At 46.7% G+C, this 17339-nt stretch overlaps 1 pseudogene; it reads right to left on the bottom strand.

Annotated features, from left to right (window-relative positions):
- LOC148220121 (uncharacterized) overlaps positions 1–14699 on the bottom strand; it is a 116613-nt pseudogene extending 101914 nt beyond the window's left edge.
- Positions 14700–17339: the final 2640 nt, after the last annotated feature.

Genomic DNA, 17339 nt, shown 5'->3' with positions numbered 1-17339 from the left:
ATGACAGATGTGGTTCTGTTGAAGCAGTGCTCCTGTAGAAGGTGCAGTTTTCCTCCGAAGATCCAGCAATGATGTGGAAAAAGGTCTGACTTTCCTCTGGGATCCAGTAGAAAGGTCTGCCCTCGCGTCCCAAACCCCAGTTTTTTTATCTAGGTAGGAAAGGCTTGGCTCCTGCCCCTGGTTGGGGCATCTCCCAATGGGGTGATGTAATCGTATCAGTCACACAATAGGACTTAATGGCCCATTAACGGAATATATCTTCTGGAGGAAGGATGGGTTGTGAATAGATAACGATGATCATCCCCCTGATCTTATCAGATGGCACATCAGCAGAGGATATCTCCCACAGAGATAAGGATCACCACCCCTCCCACATTTTAACAGATGGTGATAGAATACACATTTTTGCATTGTACCCCAGGACATACTGAAATAGATCCATTTTGAGAAGGGCTATGGATTTCTTAGAAGAAATCAAATCCCTATGTTAAAACGGTGTGGTGGGTGTTTTTTGTTCTTGTTTAGCTTTTAGTACTTGCAAGGCCCAATCGACTTCATAGTCCGAGATCCAAATAAGACCATGACATTCCAAAGAGGTGTTTCTTTTTGGTTGTTTTTCAATCTGTATATCTTTGGATTGTAACCATTAGAACTGTGCTTGAACTGGAAAGAAGTAGCTGAGGTTTCAGAAGTGGAACATACAGTGGAACGGTAAGCTGAGAGCATTGTGCAAGGAGAGGAAAGAGGGGAAAATGGTAAGAGTTTCCTGAGTCGGAAGGGACCCCTAGGGATCGTCAAAGTCCAACTCCTGGCCCTGCACAGACGCTCCAACAGTCCCACCCTCTGCATCCCTGAGAGCATTGGCCAAACGCTCCTGGATCTCTGGCAGCCTTGGGGCTGTGCCCATTGCCTGGAGAACCTATTCAGTGCCTGACCAGCCTCTGAGGAAAAAAACCTTTCCCTGATAGCCAGCCTAATCGTCCCCTGGCACAGCTCCTGGCATTCCCTTGGCTCCTGTCCCTGGTTGCAGAGAGCAGAGAGCAAAGCTGTCCCTGTGCTGCCCTTGAGAGGAGCTGAGACGTCTCAAGTGAGGTGTGATCTCAGTGTCCTCTCTGCAGCTGAACCAAATGCCCTCAGCCACTCTTTGTATGGCTTCCCCTCCAGCCTCTTCACTATCTCTGTGTCCCTCCTTTGGACATTTCTCCAATAGCCTGAGGTCTTTCTGACGTTGTGGCATCCAAAATTGCCCCCAGGGCTTGAAGAGAGCGCAGTCCCAGCCCGGAGCAGAGCAGGACAATCACCTCTCTCGAGCGAGCGGTGCCACAAGATAGAGACAGTTGTCAAAAATCAGCTGGAGAAACAAATCTAACAGAGAAACAAGTGATCTTGGCATAGGAAATGGAAGAAGCAGGGGAAAAAGAAGATGAGGAGTGGATTCCTTGTAAAAGTGAAGAAAATGAGCATGCAGAACAGGGACTAAGCATTATGCAGGTAAGTGAGCAAGGGAATAAGTTTGAAAGTGAAGGCAGTTTTGTCCAAAAGAAGGAGGAATAGGGATTCTTTTTGCTGAGAATGAATAGAAAGGTTTTTTTTCCGTTTAGTTTGTATATGAATCACCCAGGACTCTAGATCCTTTTGTGGGAAAATGGAGTGTGTAATGTTGCCAATCATTTTGGAGCGAATTTGGAGGTTTTTGGGGTCCCAGGTGAATTTTGGGTTGAATTCTGGGGATTTGGGGGTTCCTAGGTGAATTGCGGGGGGCCCGGGGGGGAATCTGGGGAGATCCAGGTGAGTTTTGAGGGGTCCCAGGTTGATTTTGGGGGAGAATTTTTGGAATTTGGGGGCATCCCGGGTAGCGAGGTTTGGGGTGAATTTGTGGAATGTGAGGACTCCCAGTTGAATTTTAGGGGGAATTTGTGGAATTCTAGGGATCTCAGGGGAATTTTGGGTGGAATTTGGTGTACTTTAGGGTATACATGTGAATTTTAGGGTTCTCATGTGAGTTTTGGGGATTCCAGGTGGATTTTGGGGTGAATTCTGTCGATTTTGCGGTATCCAGTTGAGCATTTGGGAGTCGTGGGAGAATTTATGGATGAATTTGGGGGGATGCAGGTGGATTTCCGGGGGAATTTTGGTGATTTTTGGGAGTCCCAGATGGGTCTTAAAGTTAATTTGTTGGAATTGGGGGTATCTGGCTGGGTTTTGAGGTGGATTGGAGACATTTTGGGAGGTGTTGGGGAAATTTGGTCTTGGGGGGGATTTGAGGGATTTTGGGTGTTGCAGGTGGGATTTTGGGATGAAGCCCTGGGATTTGAGGGTCCCCCGTTAATTTTGGGGTGAATTTCTGGAATTCTGGGAGTTGCCAGGTGAGTGCTGGGCATCCCAGGGGGGACTTCGGGGTGAATTTGGGGGATTTTGGGTTTCCCAGGTGAATTTCTGAGGAGAAAAGTTTCAAAAAGGTTTTTTCTTGAAAAGAAATTAGAGCCAGAAGGTTATTGAAAATTAATAGATGTGATGCAAGTAGGTAATATGCAGACAATACACAGCGAGACAAATCATGGGAAAAATACAGTGGTAACATGAGTGTGTGAGGATGGGATCAGTATAGCTAAGACTCAGTTGAAGTTGAATTTGGGAAAGCATGCCAAAAATAAGAATAATAAAGGCACCTACAGGTATTTCAGTGGGAAAAGGAAGATGAAAAGATACCTATCACTCCTCCCCTCTCCCCCCCAACCCCATAAGCCAGACAGGACTAGTGACAACAGACAAGGAGAAGGCTGAGGTACTCAACAAGTGTCGGTCTCAATTTTTACTGCCTGTCACTATTTCCACATCTGTCAAGTTATTGGACTGGTGGACTCGATTCTAAGCCATAGTAGCAGGTCAGCTTTCAGACCACTTGAGGAACCTGAGTATGCAAGACCATGGGACCCACCCAGAGGCATGTCTGGGCCCTGAGAGAACTGGCAGCTGTAGTTGCTAAGGTGCTTCCTCCATCATATTTGAGAAATCAAGGCAACCAGCTGACGTCTCCAGACACTGTGTTGTATTGACTCCAATACTCTTGGTCTTTTTTGTAAATCTTAGAGCTCTGAGTCAATTTCTGCAGAGGATTCCCAATGCAGTTTCAAAAATGGAATCTTTGTTATTGGTCCTCATGTTGATCTTGGATATTTCCATTTTCTGCACTCCTATATTTTTGAAACATTTGTAATGACTTAAAAGAAAGCTGAGACGAGGCATTATGCTCTTTCCAGTGATATAAATGGACCAGTATTCTTTTCAGACAAATATATTTTTGCTGTGTCTAAGCACATGTGCATACCTGTGTTTGATTTATGTGTCCAGGTTTTGGCAATGGGGCAGCCACAGGGCTGTCCTGTGACAATGGCCCAGGTGCTGCCCTGTCCCGCTTTCTTCCAACTGCCTCCACTTCAAGATGTCCTCCCTGCTGAGAGAAGAGGTTGGGTCAGCACCTTTAGAAATGTGACTTAATGGTTTCTTTTTTTCTTTTGTTTTGTTTTGTTATTTCTAAAGTAACTAAAAACCTTCACCCTGATTTTTTGATGTGTTGGGTTCTGGGTTTTTTTCCGTATTGGGTGGGTTTTTTGTGGGCTTTCTTTGGGGCTTTTTTTGTGTCTTTGTGGATTATTGTTTGGGTTTTTTTCTGTGATTTTTGGTCGGCTTTGTTTGTTCGGTCTGCTTTGTTTGTTCGTTTGTTTGTTTGTTTGTTACCGTTTTGTAGAGTTTTTTCAGCAAATTGATTGGAAAACTGAATAGTCCTCCACTATAGTCTCCTGGATTCACCTGAGACTCTTCCTAGGCATCTCCCTGATCCATTTTGCAATGAGTCTCACATCATTCTCCTGACGAAACTGTCTGCTTATGGTTTGGATGGGTGGGCTGTTTGCTGGGTGACAAACTGGGTGATGGCCAGGCCCACAGAGTGGTGGGAAATAGAGTTCATCCAGCTGGTCCCCAAGGCTCAGTCTTGGGCCCAGTCCTGTTTAATATCTTTATCAGTGATCTGGACAAGGGGATAGAGTACACGCCCAGGAAGATCACAGATGATACAAAGTTGGCTGGTAGTGTTTATTTCTTCTGGAGGACAGCAGGCTCTGCTTCTTCTTCCTCCTGTTCTCAGGTCGCTGCTCCTCTTCATCCCTCATTAAGTGTGCTGATTTTGTCACTTGGATGAGAAAACAAACAATTTTAGCAACAATACTAGTGGCAGGGTACAAGAAAGGACGAGTTCACATGAATCCCCCCCCAACAACAGACAATACCTGATGGCTCCACTGCCCAGCTTACTGACTACACCAGAACCCATTGTCCCCCGAAGATACTCCCTTCTCCCTGCCCCCAGCCATGATGTGAGATGGAATAGAATAACTAAGATTAAGATTCGCCCTACGCAACTCCACAATACTTCGATTCTGGGAAAAAAGATTTCTTGAAGTTCTATCATTTGACATCATTTGAATTTGAATTTGCATACTAAAAAGTGTAGGCAGAAACTCATGACAATATTAATAGCCCATTCTAGAATGTCGGAGATGATATACACTTCTTTCAAGAGAATGTGATACCTCACGTGACTTCTCCAGAATTTAAATGAAAAGCGGGAGTAGTCTACAAGATTCTTGCTGCCATCTGGATTTCCTGGTATTTGGCTGGTCTATGTAAGCCAACCAGCTATTCAGCAGAGGGAATATTAGTGTGATACTTGATGGTATGTGAGATGGAACACAGTAATTTATGGCTTTTTGCATAGTGATGAAGCTGTAAAGAAAGCTCCATAATGCTCAGACAAGGAGGCTGCTGGACTTCAAGCAGCAAAGGCCCAAAACAAACCAGTGAAAAGATGTTATTGAAAGAGAAAAAAAAGCCAGGTGGGGAGCAAAGTGATACTTAAGGGCAGTTTACTGAAAGAGGAAATCTAGTGAAAAAAAAAGTCCAAGAGTGAAGGAATAAGAGGGAAAATGAAACTAAGGAAGGAAATCAATCTCAGCTAATCATTTCAGAAGCTAACAAGTTGTCATTGCAATGATGCATAAAGTGAGAAATAATAAATATGCCTGCACCAAAATCTGAAATATGACATTTATTGCATGCTGTCTTTCCCGGAATCGTACAAGAGTCTGTGATTAAAGATCATCTAGTCCAACTTCCTAGCCAGGTAGATCTTAGAGTAGATCAACTTGTTCAAGACTAGCCAAACTGATAAGGAGCACTCTCAATGATGGGGCATCCACAGCTTCTCTGGAACACCCGTTTGAGTGTCTCACCAGCTTCATTGTAGAACAGTTTTTCCTTTTAGCCAATCTAAACCTAGTCTCAGTTTGAAAGCATGGCCCCTTGTCCTGTCTCTTCAAACCTTCCTAAAAAGTCTTTCTCCATTTGTCTTATACCCTCTTTACATATTCAAAGCCCACAATAGTGTCTCTCCAGAAACCTCTCTTCTCCAGGCTAAAAGATCCTACTTTTCACAAGAACCAGGTCATAAACTGAGATGGAAGACATCTCAGGAGATCAGATCATCCAACAGCTCAGCATAAGAATAGCTCTGAAGTCAGATCAACTAGCTTAGGGCTGTGTCTGTATGAATTTTGAAAATTACCAGGAATTGAAATGCTTCAAGGAAGAGAACTCTGGGTGGCTCCAGAAACAGCCTGAGAAACTCGAGCAAACTCGAAACCTCAGAAACTACCACTGCTTTCTCTCCCTCAGCCCAAGCAGTCACAAAGAAGTGCTCCCAGCAGGCTGGGATAGCACACATATACACTACATATACATGACAAGCATTGCCAGCAGCCACATCCTGCTCCTTTCTGTGGCTGGCAAGAGTGAGACTGGATGTTTACATGTGAGCAAACTGGGTCCCTCCAGCAGCTCAGACACTCCGCCTGCCTAGTGACCCCACTGAATTCCAGTATTCGCAGTGTCCCAAGGCCACAGCACTACTCCTCTTGCTGGCACAGACCATCACATGCCTCCTAAATCAGTCAGGACTCCCCTTGTCCCACAGCCAGCATCTCACGTGCTCTCCCCCAGGCCACTGCCATTGTTCACCAACTTCTCCACTTTGATCTTTGCTGGTGCTCTCAACACTGGCACACCCAGATGTTCTGCAGCTGTTGTCTCCTGGTGGAAAGGACTTGTAAAGCCATGTTTCCTAACAGGACTTCCACAACCTTTCAAAGCAACCTTTTCTGGGATATGAACAATCTCATTCAAATGTCAACATTTCTTTTCCCATATGTGAAATCAGAATTTACTTCTTCCGGGCAAGCCCAAAACAAGGCACAAACTACATTGTCCCTTCTGTTTCACATGCTGACTTGTTTGTAAACAATGCTAGGACAATACCTGTTTTGATCCAAGCTAATCTCTGGCCCTTATAGTGCTTTCGGTAGTGACTTTTGCTTTGCTGTTTACTTGATGTCCCATTGAATTGTTGAATCATAAACAGACTATCTGTCTGTATAGCAGCATAGCAGTGATGAATAAATGCAAGAGAAGGAGCAAGGTGATTGTTTTGCTAGACTCTTCCTAGAAACTGAGAAATCTGTTACTTAATGCTGACCACAGCAGATGGAGGAAGCATCCTACATGATGTCAAAGCAATCAAACTGTAATCACTTTTATGATTACAGTCAAGGCACTGCTTTTGCCCCCATAAGTGGAGTGCAGGGAATCTTAAAAGACGACACTGTAACTGGTGTACATGCTCACTGAGAAAATAATGCTTTTACAGCGGAGCAGGTCTCACCGCAGCTAAATCATGGCTTCAACTGTACACCGCCTGCAAAAAAGCCCACAAAAACACAAATGAAAGGATTTGGAACCCAAGGGAATCTGGGATGGTGACATTAGCTCACTTTGGTTTCTTTCCAAAATCTCAATTCCATTTTCTTCCGAGCCAATTATCCCACCTAACCTGAGATGTAATTTATGGATTTCCAACACATCCAGTTACATTAGAATTAGATTGCCACTAGGCAAAAAGACAGAAACAAGCAGTTAATTTCAGACTGAAACCAAGGGTGTTTAGAACAGAAATACTTGGACGAAACTATTCTTAATAAAACAAAAACTTTTAGGACTTAGCCATGTATTTTTGGAGGTGGAAAAAGTTTTACATCCAAAAGTCCCTAGGGAGCTCTCACTCAGTGCAATGTGCCTGGAAAGACGCTCTCGTTCGTCTTTCAAGGAACGATTCGTCACAGCAGAGGCAGCAGGAGCACAAGCTTGATGACGAGAAGGGACAATGTAGAAAACGTCCCTGTCATGACACATTTTCGTGTGCGATATGTCCCTCCAGCTCTTGGGACCATACGAAGCTCTCCGTACTGTGAGCGCTGCTACTTGCAGCTGAGAAGGACCATGGAGCTAGCAGCGAATTCGGAGAGCGCTGAGCAGGTTGTCAAGGAGCGAGATGTGCCCCTGCAATGCGGTGCTAATAGCAGCTTCCTCGCTGCGGGGGCGAGCTCCGGCCACAAGACCTTCTCGTGCTGGCAACAGATCTCTGTGAAGGGTGTAGGCGAAAAGCTTTCGTTTTCCATTTGAACTGTGAGAGAGGCAGACTGTTGCACGGAGCTCTGAGAACAGAGGTGCACGCCCTAGGCGGGCTTGGGCAGAAGCAGCGTTCTTGAGCGCTTGGCTGCCGGCACACTGCTGGCTGTGTGGCGCCGCTTCAGCGGCTTCTGGCCGCGGGGGAGTGAAAGGGGCGCCAGGAGTGGGAGAGGGAGGTGAACGAAGAAGCACAAGAACCGTGCTTGTGTGCACCACATTACAGGCTACTAGGAGAGGAAGGTGGCTGCCTCTCACTTGCCTTCCCAAGCGCCCTTAGCAGTCGAAAAGAGCAAGCTGAAGCACTGCTGCTTGTGCTGCTCCTTGGTTCCCTTGCAGCCCGCTGTGGAAACATTGGCGGTCACTTCTAGGCGCCGAGTTGCGGAGAGCACCACGGTAAATGCCGCGGAGATGGGAAATACAGACTGAAGCAAGGAGCTGGACGTGGCTTACGTGCAATAATAGAAGGGGAACCTAGGCACTGCCTCTTCAATCTGGCCCCCTCAGTTTTGGTAGCAACTTTTGCAAGTAGGCAAAGGGCGCTGCGAGTATGTAGAAGAGAGGGCAGCGAGACGCCGTGTGTTATGCGCCCTTTCAGCACTGCTTGACAGAGGGCTACTTTAAGAACGCCTTCTTCTTCCTCGCGTCCTTCTCGCTTCACTCTAGCTGCATGGAGTACACCACAGCGAAGGTGTGAGGAAGGGCACTGCCCCAGCTTTTGCCCTGGCGTGCAACAGCTGTGTGCTACTTTTCCAAGCAGCAAGAGCACTGAGAAGTGAAAGTGATTGTGAAGGAGCAATTTGGCTGCTCGTGTGCTCTTTGCTGCACTGCTCCCCCCAGCCCAGTGCCCTGCGGCTTCCTTCTTCGCCTTCTGCCGTCCACACAGAGCTGAACTCCAGCGGTCAGTTTCAGCTCTGCCCAACAGCTTGTCCTCAGTTCTGCGGGCAAGCACGCCCTGTTGCCTTGGCTCTGAGTGTAAAGTCCCCAGCGAGCTCTCACTCAATGCAATGCACCCGGAAAGACGCTCTCGCTCGTCTTTTAAGGAGCGATTCCAACGAGAGTTTGTGTTGTACCACCAACTGAAGAGTGCTTGACCGTACCTGTCTCCTGCAGCACCACACAATGGTCCATAAATCTTCCAACCTCTTGGCCAGGGGCCACTCACTTTGGAGAAGGACTATAAAAGAGCGATCCTCTGAGAAAGACCCTTTGAGATCTCTCCACTGACGAAGACCCGTCTATCGGATGACCCATGAGAGGCCCGTCTCGTCTGTTGGAAGCTATTTTCCCATCCCTTTCTTACCTTCCCCTCTCCCTATACTTGGTTTCCTATACCTCTCCCCCTTACCGTAACTGAGTTGTTGGCATTTGATGAAATGCATTGCTGTTGTTGAATAAACTGATTTTCTGCTGTTGAATAAACTGATTTTGTCCCCTGCACTTTGCCTGTTTGCACCTTTAAAATCAAAAGAACCATCATGACCCCCACTCTGTATTAATAGCGGATGCTGACATTAAATTGGCGTCACGGTCATGATATTCTGACAGACAGAAGGGATGCAAGGTTGTCTGTAGTCTGTATCAGGGGAAGGAAGTCTTACTCCAGCCTCACCTAGCTGGCCACCTTGGATGGGTGAGCCTGTCTAGAAAGCAAGGGGGGTTTTTCTGATTTCCCGCAGACTGCAGACACCTTGGTGTGGAGCATCCCCAGACTCGCTTGAGGGCTCTGTCGTCAGAATTTCACAAAAGATCTACTGGTGCAAAAGGCGGGACACTGTTGTTGTTGTTGTTGTTCATGATGTTTTTGATACTTGGTGTAGTGAAGAGACAACCTGGTGTTTTGTAACTAAGGAGTGCCTCCCAAGTAGTTTCGTCTCTTCACCGGTGAAGGGGGGCACACAGCGAAAGCTGTTTCGTTGTGTGTGGTAACTTAAGCAATAGACCTCCCTGTTGTGGTTTTTACTTATCCCTTCACAAAATGACTGAGAATTCCACCGTAACAGATAAAGCTGCATTTTATGCTCTATTAGCTAAGTGTAGCACCAGACCGTCCCAAGGTGGGGAGGAATGGGCGAACAGTAATTGGTTTAATCTGGAGAATGCGATTGATAGAATATATTCTTTGCAACATGAATCCAAGTTCAAACTGGGCAAAAATAAAACCATACTCTGCTCAGTTTTGGGAGCTTGTCTTACCGCAGCCATAGAAACTCGCTCTAAGCGAGTTAGTGAAGAAAGTACAATTATAGATTCTTTGCAAAATCTTGTTCAAATTCTGCAAAAACAATTAGATCCAGAAAGGAATGAGAACCGTTTGTTGCGAGATGAAAATCATTTGCTACAGGCTGCCCCAAGAGAAGAAAGTACCAAAAAAGTAAACCAGAATGAAACACACGCAGAAACAGAAGAGAAGGAGATTGTTCACATTAATCAAATTTATCCCCAAAAGGAGTTAACTATAATGACAAATCTTGGGGAACACTGCTGTCTGAAGTTGAGACCTATGGTTAAAACGCAATATACTTATCTTGGTCCTGATGATTTCGTACCAAATATTTCTACAAAAGAAATCCCATATTCTGCCACTGAATTAGCAAAACTGACAAAGGAATATGGGCGACTCCATCATGAGGCTTTTACTTGGCCCTAAAATGGAGTTTTTCCCTTTCTTCCTTTCTAGCTCAGGTGTTAGGGTGAAGTTTCCTTGGGCCCTTGCCTAATGGACGTAAATAAGATAACAAAGGAGGCTCTTTTCCCTAATGAAGTTACAGGGTTTATTTCTCGTGGGTAGCGAGGAAAAGAGGGAGGGGAGAAAAGAGGGGAAAAAGAGACAGAGGCCAGGGGGTACCGACCTTTTCTAAGGTCTGGAAAGGGGGGCAGGAAGAAATTGGATCCCAGCCTGCTCTGTATGGCCAGGAGGGGAGAGGGACCAAGATACAGGCCACAGCAGGGGTCACGGAATGTACCATTTACTATGTATCTAGGAAACGCAACATCTCCCCGTTTTTTTGTTTAACAAAGTTGAAAGAAGGATATTAGTTTCATTCAAATTATGATGTTGCCCACCACTTGCAGTTGGTCGGAGGGTTAGATTGTTCTAAGTTTTTCATTTCTATGTGATTGACTACTGAGGTCGAGGGAATGAGACCATTAATGGCCTTGAAAACTAAGTGACGTAGGGTCCCGAATGCCGTTATTACAAGGAAAAGAATAACAAAAATTAACATAATTGTTTTGACTACAGATGTCCACCACCCTGTGAGTCCCCAGCTTTTGAACAGTCCATTGAACCAATCTTCAGATTCTTTTTTCACTTGTCCAATTAAGTTGTTCATGTTTCGGAGGGCAGCATGGATGTTAGGAGGTTTTGAGGTCAGGTCCATACAGCAAAGTCCTTCAAATTCCTGGGACTCATGTCCGTGCAGTAGCAAGAGAAAATCTATAGCAGCACGATTTTGTAGTGTGGCCTGCCTGGTAATTTCCTCGTCTTCTAGGAGGGAGCCGATTGCGGTGCATGTTAAGTTTGCTTGTTTGACTACCCAACACTTTAGGTGGCCCAATTCGCCTAGAGCTTTAGTTGCTGCAACCCACGGAAGAAACAGGGACACAGCAATTCTTTTGGACTTGGCCCAATGGAAAATTTCAGAATCACAGTTTGGGTCCAAATTGTCTGCACTTCTTTTTTGGATTTTATTACCTGATTTGTTTTTGTGCGTCCAATCGTTTATTAAGGTTTCGTTGGGTGCCAACAGGGACAACAGACCCAAGGTGCATGGCCCTCCTAAGAGCCAAGAAGGGATCCCTGCCCACACCCGGTCTCCACAAATTAAGAACAATCCCTTTGGGAGGCTTTTGGGGCTTGAATAAGTTAGGCTGTCAGCTGCAATATGGCTTAGAGTATTGCACCACCTTTTGGCAGTGAATTCCCCACGATATCGCATTATGTTGTGGAATTCCTTTATGCTAGAAGGTTTTGGGAAGATCCTAAAGTGAATGCAATATTGTGCCGGGTAGGAACCTAACAGCTCTTGTTATTGGGGTTCCTGAGTTGATTTGGGCAAACTTGGCAGCAACTCCTCTATGGGGTTCTTACTTACCCCAGCTTGCTGTCTATGATTTTTGTGTGATGAAATGGTGTGTGACTCAGGAATTTCATTGGACAAGTGTGTTTCAAAACTGGCTGAATATTCTCCAGCCTTCAATGGGATTCCTACCAGGCAGGTGGACATAGGATTTGCTGTTGCTGCTGTGGACAGACATATGTTTTCTTGTTGGAGCGTCTGTGCCAGGGTCACCCAGATGTTCTGACGTGATTGAGGGACGATCCATGCCGCTGCTAGACTGTTCAGTGTTAGCAGGAAGACAGCTTGGATGGGGTTCATCAGGGGACTGAGAGAAGAGAAGCTTTTTTCTAAAAGGAAAGACAAACATTATAAAACCTGTTAAAAGTCTCTATCTGCCGCAATGCCAGCCTCGATGAGGATTTTTTTCCTTTTTTCTGGCGGCGTCTTCTTTTTGAAGCCACAGCCACCTGCTCCTCGTTCCCCTCAGTTGGAGCAGGATGTTTGGGAACATACGGTTTCACCCACTTTTGGGGTATCCACCGAGGGCCTGAGGGAGTGGATACGCACCCATAGCCACGCCCCCAGGTAACGAGCTCATAGGGACCTTTGATTTCCCAGATTTCTGGGTCCCTAATCAAAACTGGATTATGTTGGGATAACTTGAACTGTTTACCACTATTAAAGTGACGTACCACAGGTGGACTCATGTCCTCAAATGAACAATTCAGGAAATTGATAGTAAACATGGCTTTGCAGAGCTTCTGCTGTGGAGACATCCACGCCGTTGAACTGCTCTGTGTAGCCAAAACCTGCTTGAGTGTCTGATTAGCTCGCTCAACTACACCTTGGCCTGTGGGGGAGTGGGAGGTGCCAGTTTTATGTTCCACTCCCCACTGCTGGATGAATTCCAGGAACTCCTTGGACTTATACGCTGTGCCCTTATCAGTTTTGATTTCCTTAGGGATCCCCAACACTGAAAAGGCTTGCACTAGGTGTTTTTTGGCGTGCGCCGCCCTTTCTCCTGCATGGGCAGAGGCATAGACTGCACCTGAATATGTGTCAATGCTAACATGCACATATTTGAGGCGACCAAAACTAGGAATGTGTGTGATGTCTGTTTGCCATACCTCACAACTGCCAAGAGCTCGGGGGTTAACCCCCATGCCTATTGAGGGCATGGTGTGCAGCTGACAATTGGGACAGGTGGCCACAATGGCTTGAGCCTGACTCCGTGTTAGCTGGAACTGACGCATTAGACCTGGTGTATTCTGGTGATACTGCTGGTGGCTCAGCTTTGCCTGCTGGAAGATGTCAGGAAGGTGTGCTTGTTCTGCTGGGGTTGCTTGTTCTGCTGGGGTTGCAAGGGAGTCTGCCTGACGGTTCCCTTCTGCAATTTCGCCTGGCAAATCTGTGTGTGATCTCACATGCATCACATAGAACGGGTCTTCTCTATGAGAAATCAAATAAATTAGTTTGGAAAGCAACCTGAAAAGCTGCTCATTTTTGATGTCTCTGAGCACTGCCTGCTCTGCCCTGTACACTACCCCCGCTACATATGCTGAGTCTGTCACCAAGTTTATTGGCTCTGAGAACTGTTCAAAGGCTCTCACGACTGCTGCCAGTTCAGCTACCTGGGGTGACCCTTCCACAAACTCAACATCAGCTTCCCAATGCTGAGTCTGAGGATCTCTCCAAGTCATCACCGACTTGTGGGATGCCCCAGATGCATCCGTGAACACTGTGAGAGCTTTGAGTGGTCTCCGACTCCTCACGAGGAATGAGGTGGAATTCCTCATTAAACAGCTTGTGAGACGGGACATGGACTGATATTTGTCCTCTGTAGCTGTCCAGGGATAATTGGAGACTGGCATTGCTCTGGAGCAAATGCTCAAACATCTCTTTAGTCAATTTTTCAGGAGAGTTCTTTCCCTCCTCAGACAGTTTAACAGGGAGGTGAATACATGTGAAGTCACAACCAGCTAGTTCATACAGTCTGATCCTTGCTTTCCGAATCAGCTGAGCTATTAACTCTTGTGGCTTAGTGATAGTTTTGGATCTTTGGTGGGAGAGGAAGACCCACTCTATGATTAACAGTGACTCTCTCTGCTCCTTGATCCATTGGAATATTAACCCGTGGAAGTGTGGCAGTTTTCCTAGGACAATGAATTTGAAGGGCAGCTCCGGCTGGTAACGGTGAGCTTGCCTCTCTCCTAAGGTCTTTTGTACCTTTTCGATTGCAGTCTTTGCCTCTGGGGTCAGTTCCCTGGGAGAAAGCATCTCTCTCTCCCCTTTCAATAAATTGAAGAGAGGTTCTAGGTCCTCATTAGTGAGGCCTAGCCAGGGCCTAACCCAATTCAATGACCCACACAGGGAATGGAGATCTGCTAAGGTTTTTGGATTACAATTAATTTCCAATTTCTGCGGAACAATGGTCCGTGCAGTAATTTCCAGGCCCAGGTACTTCCAAGGTGGCATCCTTTGGACTTTGTCCTCCTGCAATTCAAATCCAGCAGAGGTTAAAACTTTAACCACTAGGTCAAGTGTGTCTTGGAGTAGAGAGTTATCGGGTGCACACACTAGGACATCATCCATGTAATGAAGGATGATGGCCTCCCCCCTCTGGGCAAGCACCTGGGACAGCAATGAGGCCACATTCCACTGGCAGATGGAGGGACTACATTTTAATCCCTGGGGCAAAACTCTCCAGTGGTAGCGCTTCATTGGGGCTTCTTGGTTGATGGTAGGAACCGAGAAGGCGAACCTTGGGGCATCCTCTGGGTGTAGGGGAATGTGGAAGAAACAGTCCTTGATGTCTAGAACAGCCAATTGCCAATCTCTGGGAAGCATTGTTGGAGAAGGCATTCCAGGTTGGAGAGACCCCATGTCCTCAATTACTTTGTTTATTTCCCGGAGGTCGTGAAGCAGCCTCCACTTGTCCGTCCCCGGTTTCTTTATCACAAAAAACAGGAAATTCCACGCACTTGTGGTCTCCTCCATGTGGCCTTCAGCCAATTGCTCCTCCACAAGCTGCTCAAGCCCCCTGAGCTTCTCCTTACTCATCGGCCACTGTGCTACACACTTTGGGGTATCATCTAGCCATTTCAACTTTTGGGTAGGGCGCCTCACAGTGGCCGCTTCTAAAAATCCCGAGGAGTTTTAGGAATAATCAATTTCACCCCCCACTGGGACATGGTGTCTCTCCCCCATAGAGGGCATTTATAATCTGTAACAAATGGACGGATGCTAGCCAATTTTCCATCCGGCCCCTCAATTTGTATGATGCTTTTTGATATTTTTGCCAATTTGACTCCTCCTACACCCTGGATTCTGCCTGCCACAGGCTGAAGTTCCCAATGTGACGGCCACATCCTTTCGCGTATGATACTCACATCAGCACCCGTGTCCAGTACCCACACCACATGGAAGTGATCTGATCCATGGGTTAGGTTGCATGCCAGAGAAGGCTCGTCCTCACCCACCACTTCTGCCCAGTAGACTTCAGGTGATTTTCCATCTACTGGGACCTCCTGTGGAACAGGAATGGCCTGGGCAAGGATTTGTCCCTCAGCCATGTAATATGGTGGTAGAGGACATCGTGCCAGGAGAATGAGGCCAGTTATGATTCCCTTGATGGTCATGGGAACCACCTCAATCTCTAGGGGTGTGTGTGCTGTGTCACCGACAACAAAGTACTCACTGTCCAGTTTCATGTGGTTTAACGTCACGTCCTGTGTACTGTTAGGTAAGTCCACTGTTATGACTGTCCAATCAGGTGACCTGAAATGAAAACCTTTGTTAGTCACAAGCCTAAAACGGCCTAGTGGCTTCCAAACCTTGTTAATTGAACATTTGATATTTTCATTGCCATACATCCCCACACCCTCTATCCCATCCTCCCCCTTTTTGTTTATTAAAAGAGAGTCTTTTGTGAGTGTGGAGCCTGCAGTATTTATAGCCGAGCGCGCTATGGTGTTAATGGCAGGTACGTGCTGTAAAGCTAGTTTTTTTGTTTGTTGGTCTTCTTCTGTTTTTGGTTGTGTGGACAGTCTCTGGCGAAGTGTCCTGGCTGCTTGCACTGGAAGCAGATGATGTGCTGCAGTTGCTCTGGTGACATTGGTTGCTTCTTGGCTTCTGGTGTTACAGTTGCCGTGGTCTTTGGGTGTGCCAGTCCTGGATTTCTCTCGTGTCCACTGAGCAGTTCTGCTTTTCTGACGCAGGCTTCTATCATCTGTGCTAAGCTAGGTGCTGGCTCGAGGGGAAGGCCAAGAATAAGCCTACGGCAGGTTTAATTAGCATTCATCTGAGCCATCTCTTTAATTAATTCAGCTTGTACCCCTGGATCAGACACCTGTCTTTCCACTTGCGCACGAAGGCGGTCCATAAACTGTAAGAAATTCTCAGAAGCAAAGTGTTTAATGTTAACATAACTGCCTTTAGTATCTACTCTTGGTAATTGATTAAAAGCCTTTTCTGCAACATTGCATATTTTATCCAGGACAGACTTGGATAGTACTCTGGTTTGGCTTTCGGGGCAATGCCAATCCTTTTCCCCACATAGGTGTTCATATGTTATGTCATTATCAGCATCTTTTGCATCATCTGAGCTTTTTAAAAGCTCTAGTAAAAGCACTTTCAAAGATCTTTTCCTCAGGCTTTCCCATAGATCATATTCTGAAGGAGTTAACAGACATCGGAAAAGCTCTTTGATATCATATGGAACCAGTTCGTTTGAGTTAAAGGTGGCTCTCATCATGCCTTTAAAGATGTCACTATTTCTACCAAATTCTCTCTGTACTTTACAAATTTCCTTTTTTATCTTGATAGGACAAAGGTTGATAACTTCTTCTACCATTCCTCTTACCAAGATAAACTACAGGAGCAACTGATGGTATATACTCTTTTTCCTGGTGTTGACTTTCAGGGCTGGGCATCCACCCCCCACCCCGACCGGGAGGCTGCCCACCCCCCCCGCACCACGGGGACACCATCTGCCCCGCAGGGGCTGTGAGCTGATCCCTCCCCACCCTCACTGGCACTGAACTCAGCAGGGGCTCCACTGCCCTCCCCCACACCGCAGCAGCTTGGAGGGAAGGAATGTGAAACCGGAGCGGGGGAGGGGTGGTGGGATTCAGGGTTGCAGCACCTGTGGGCTGGGTCTCGGAGGGGCAAGGGGGCAGTGGAGCCGAAGGCAGGGATGGGTTATGGTAGGGGACAGGCTTAGGGGCAGGGACCGGAGGGTGAAGGGGGTTGCGGGATGAAGGAGGAGACACGTGGTTGCCACCATATGGGACCCCCCCCCTACAGGCTGCATCGCATGGCCAGAGCTATCTGGGACCCTGACACATTCAGGTGTAGCCACGTGGCCGTTGCCCAGAGGGGAAGGGAACAAGGAAGGAGTGCTGACAATTTTTGAAAAATTATCAGAACCGGGATACCGGGGAGGACCCAGGGACTCAGAGCAGCCATAGCAGTGCTGGGAGCCCTGCACCCCCCAGGGAGACCCGTGGGTCCCCTCCAGGTCCGGGTTATAGTGTTTTCGGTAAAGGGAAGGTGAGTCTGAACCGTTTTGCTGCTGCTGTCTGTTGTTTTCTGTCTGAATTTAAAGTTTCCGAATTTGTAAAAAAATCGGGAGGAATACAGAAGATGTTTTATCTCCATTTTCCACTTTTAAAGTTAATAAATCCCCTATTTCATCCCAAA

Source organism: Sturnus vulgaris, chromosome W (genome assembly GCF_052056855.1).
Source record: "Sturnus vulgaris isolate bStuVul1 chromosome W, bStuVul1.hap1, whole genome shotgun sequence".
Classification (NCBI taxonomy): Eukaryota; Metazoa; Chordata; class Aves; order Passeriformes; family Sturnidae; genus Sturnus; species Sturnus vulgaris.
Note: the sequence above shows the minus strand (reverse complement) of the source record. Positions and strands in the feature narration are given on the sequence as shown.